General features: G+C 29.6%; 1 pseudogene; it reads right to left on the bottom strand.

Annotated features, from left to right (window-relative positions):
• On the bottom strand, positions 1-883 carry LOC104715219 (annotated as a pseudogene).

Here is a 5,321-nt window from a genome sequence, read left to right as displayed (position 1 = left end):
TTAATACATACATAAGCTAGGCCCATAGCCAAAATCACCAAAAGGAGGAAACCCAGGAACAAAGATCGGATTTAGTAGCGGATACGGCGGTGGTGGTGGAGGTGGACCGTAGCATCTGGTCATCACTGCAAGGTGGATCTGTTCTTGTCTGTGCTTTAGACGATCAGAGATGATTCTACAGCCGAGTCCATAAACAAAGCCTTCAGCCTCTTGCACATCGTGGAAGATGTTAGTCATCTTAACGAAAACCCTAGCGGTTAATTCGCTATCTGAACCGGCGTGGTGAGCAGTACCAACACGGTCAAGTCCCAACGCATCTGCTAGATGCTCTAAACCTAAACGGCAACCAAGCCCTTCGTATCTACCCGCGATAGCTTTCAGATCAAAAACAGAGCCGAGGGTTCTAGCTACGGCTTTCGCAAACATCGCAGCAGTCACGGGTAAAGACTCTCCTCTGGTGAAACACTTCAACATATACGCGATATCATACGACCCGTGAAACGTCACCCAGGTGATGTTCCTCGTCCTCTTCAGAATCCAAGAGAGATCATTGAAGAAACCGTCGATTTCAATTCCTTGTGCCCTAATCTTCTTCAGATCTAGACCGTTGCGTTTTAGGAACTCGATGGACTTGTCGTTTCTCGCGTCTTCAGCATCTCCGAAATCACAGAAGTTGATCTCCCAAGTTCCACCGACTCTTCCGTTACAGTCGAACAGAGTTAGACCTAATTGGATCAGTTTCGTCCTGTCTACGCTGAACCTCATGTCGGTGTAACGTTGATCATCCGAAGCGTGTTGTGGTGTATATCCCTTAAACTACCTGATACTCTGTATCAAACGCGATAAAACGGTATTTTCTTACACAATCTTTGATCGAACTCATCTCTTCGTTACGGTTCCAACTCCAAATCTCACGGCAATTTTTCATCGTACTCATCTTTTGTTTTTTTTTTTACGAGCATAGAGAAAAATACTATTATCTGAGAGAAAAACAATATATATAGTTTGTAGTATTTTTGGAATAAAGGAAAATTTCCTTTTTCCAATATTGTTGATTTTATTATTCCCCTTTATATGACCGTTTGAATTTTTTTTCTTTCTGATAATTACATATACTTATGATACCAATTTCTCTTTACAAAACCATACTAATTGAATGGAAGTAGGTTTAATAGTTATGATCAAAAATATGACCACGCTCAAAATCAAATTCATGTCCGTTGAATAAACAAATTCAATTTCTTGCTCTCTAACTCATACAACCTATATTTGTAATCTACTTTAAAAAGATAACAAAATCTCCTAATTTAAATAGCTGTAAAATTTCCCTTTTTTTATCCAACAAAATTTTCCAAAACCTAAAAGGAATCAGCTAAGATTAATTAGTCCCCTCTATAAAATAAAAACACATCTTATGTTACATTCATAATTTCTTTTCATTAGAGAATTTATTTTCCATTATAGAATTTTGGACATCTTTATTTATTTTTGTTTTGGTTATTAAAATATATAAAAGTCAATTAAACCATTTTCTCAATATATATGTCATCACTTTGAGTGTCACAAGACATAAAACTCAACATAATAAAAACAATGCTACAAACTTAGATTACTATTTAGTATCGTAGAATTTAGTTATGTAAATATGTTTATTTTATCTATAAAATTTAGGTTGTCATTTATCCTACAATCAGTTTTTTTTTTTACATATTTGATATATGTATGTTAGTGATTAATTATAGTTTATAAATATTTAATAATAAATAATATATATATTTGATAAAAATTTCACATATTATTTTTATATGAAAATTGTATCTTTTATCTATTAGGATTGATATATAATTAAAATATGATTTTTTATGATGTAATATAAATTTAAAATGTACTGCAAGGTGAAATAAGTGATATTTAAATCCGTAATTTTAAAAAATACCAAATAAAATCTAAAATCAATATGCATAGATTACTTAAAATTCAATTAGTTTCAATAAAATGTAACATATAAATTAAGCTTCACGATGGATAACGAATATATGCATCATTTGATAAACTCAGAAACCTCTATGTAAGTGAGTTGGATGAAATGTGTGTGTTGTGGATAAGACCATCAATAAAAAGTTTATTGCTTAATAATATAGTTTTTAGATGGAATTTGAATTCAATTAGTTTTTTCTTTGTTTAGTTTTTGGATAGGTTTGTTTTAGGTAAAACCGTAAAAGTAGCCAAATTGAACTGAGACCAAACATATTTCGTATACTGAATAAAACTGGTGAGTATCCAAACCATTCATAAAATATGCTCAGTCCATATTTTGCAATGAGATAATTAATTGCAATTTTTAATGATACAAAAAAAAATGTAACCAGTTAGAATGATCATATGGAGTATAAAGGGTAATGGAGTCATGGCCTCATTAGTTTTAAGTTGGTGGGAGCGGTGATGGAATTTTGTATCGAACTCATCTCTGTTTTTTTTTTTTGGTACGAGCGTGGGAGAAAAAACAAAAATATATGACAGAAAAATGTAAACAAGTCATTGGAATACCAATATATAGGTTTTTCCTTGAAATTGTTTTTTTGAAATTTGGATTTTGGAAAAAGGAAATTTTCTTTTTCAATTTTGTTGATTTATTATTTCCTTTTATATTGCTGGATTTTTTTTTTGATAATTACATGAATACCAATTCTCTTATATAAAAACAGATAGGGACGTTCGAAACTTTTTTATTTTCGTTAGTTACAATCAGAGAATTTCTTTTCCATTATGGTATTTTGGGCATATTATTTTTTCATTATGGTATTTTGGGAAACAATTTTCTCAATATATGTCCTCACTTTGAAAGTCTTGCATTTTTGCTCAGAAAAAGTCATCAGGTTTTCGATTAATTTATTTATTTTATTTAGTTTTAGCTAGAGAGAAACAGAGTCAGAGAGTAAAAGCTGAGAAAAGAGAAAATAGTGTAGTGGAGTCGTGGGACTCAAGTTTCTTTATGTCCTCACTCCTCATCCTCAAAAGTCAAGAGTCAAGGATTTGCTTTATGTTCAGATTTTTGAAAAAAAAAAATCTTTTTTTTTTTCTAGTTTGGAGATTTATTATTGCCTTTTACAAAATTTTCTGATAATTACATGCACTTTTCAGATCTTACTAATTCCTTTTTACAAAACCAGATTAAATATTCGAAACTTCTTTTTTTTTTTGCCAATGGAGATTATCTGTTCTTTTATGGAATTTTTCATTTTGGACATCTTTATTTATTTATTTGTTTTGATTATTAAAATATATAAAAGTAGATTGAACAATTTTCAATGTATATATATGTCATCACTATGAGTGACATAAAACTTACAACTCAAAATCATAATAAACAATTCTACAAACTCAGATTATTATTTTCTATAACTAAACCAGAATTAAACCTATTTTCAACATATTTTATCACTAGCTATCTTAGTGTAATAAGACTCTACATGTTAACGGAGGAAAAAACCCAAACTTAAACCTTTTATTTTCTCCTTTTTAATATTAGTTAAGATGAAGGGTCTTTACAATGAAATCTATTTTTAGATGAACATCAAAAATTGATACTATATATGCAAATGTATGTGTAATGTTATTACGGTAGAATTTAGCCTATAAAATTGAGGTTCTCATTTATCCTAAAATCGAAACATTTTATATTTACGTAATTTATATTTGTATGCTAGTGATTAATTTTTGTAAATATCAATTGCAAGTATTAACAATTTCTTCGACATCTGAATTTTTTTCAGTTCAATTGATTTATAAAATATTTTGCCTACAAGCATAAAAACCATAGAAATATGTCAATATTCCTTTTCTGAAAAAATACTTGAAACAAAATTTTGGACAAAAAAGCACTCGAAAATATACACACTTTTTATCCTAATTAACGACTTATGTTTAAATTAATGATTAAATATATTCATATCATTAGATATAAATATAAATACTCATAAAATAAGATATTGACAACTATATATTTTAGAATTTTTTCGTCATTTCTACAATATTGATGATGTTATCCATATCTCGATAAAAGATTATTTATCAATAAAAAATATGTGAGAAGATTAGATTAGGAGGGAAAAAAAACCAAGACATGCTTGTTTTGAGTGCTCAAACAACCACTAATTTCTTAATCTTGATAAATCAGAACTAAAGATAGTTAAATTCATTGTAAATTAATTGGAAAAAAGAAATTAAAGAAGAGCATAATTGAATAGAGAAGACTCTGTATTGACTAGAGAGTTTCCTGCCAGCTTAGACGCTACACAGATAGAAGAATAGAGCCAATTTAATTAAAACTTTACATGAAAAAAAAAAAAAAAAAAGAAAGATGAATTGTGTCTTTAGTTTGGTAAGACAAAATCAAACGAAGGCTTCAATAGTGCATGACTTAATTGCAACGTCACTAAAGTAACAACAAAACGTGGCAAGTAGTATGAGTTGAGTTGGGGCGAATCTGAAATCATTTTCTTTTTCCCTTTAAGCATCTCTAAAATTAATCTTTGTTAAAGTTTTTTTCGAACAAAAGAAAAAATAAAAGCACTTTTTCTTATCCGTTCCAGAACGAACTTAGCTTTTGCCAATGTAATTTTTCTCTTATTTAAATGAAATTTAGATTTCAGAAAAAAAAAGAAAAAAAAACAACGAAAGTAAAAAAAATGTCATGCGTATTGCACTAGAAGGTGTGCAAATGTCACATGACCACGATTTTTTCACCACTCCCGTGTATTAAGTCATCAATATGTGCATAAAGCTCTTGAATCGATTTACATACTTTTATTATAAACCATAAAACCTAACTAATGTACTAAAGTGATGATAAAAAGAGATGTTCCACGAATTACAAGTTTCAATACAGTAATATATACTTGTACAAGTCTCTCTTCCCTCGTTTGTTTGTTCAATAATCAAGCACAAAAGTTCATAAAGACCGGTGATCGATTAAAAATAATCCAAGGTTTAATCAATTTCAGAACAGAGATTTTTGAAAGTAGATTTACTTGGGAAGTTCACACGCAACTGAAAAAGAGAAGACAAAAGTCTTTTAGGTTAGAAATTTAGTTGACCCAAAGCTGCTTACTTAGTACCAAGTGAATATATATGATCTTGTCATGTCCCCAAGAAACATGATCCAAAAATTATGCAAAAGTCACCTCTTCAAGAAATATACACAAACAATGCTAGAAATGTTAATCAATTTATTGTTGATTTTGATAATTAGACGATGGAGAATATTTTTTTAAAGATCCAATTGTTTACTTAATACTTGCACAATTGTTGGATTTAGCATG

Source organism: Camelina sativa, chromosome 9 (genome assembly GCF_000633955.1).
Source record: "Camelina sativa cultivar DH55 chromosome 9, Cs, whole genome shotgun sequence".
Taxonomy (NCBI): Eukaryota; Viridiplantae; Streptophyta; class Magnoliopsida; order Brassicales; family Brassicaceae; genus Camelina; species Camelina sativa.
The sequence above is the reverse complement of the archived record's forward strand: the minus strand, read 5'-3'. Positions and strand labels throughout refer to the sequence as shown.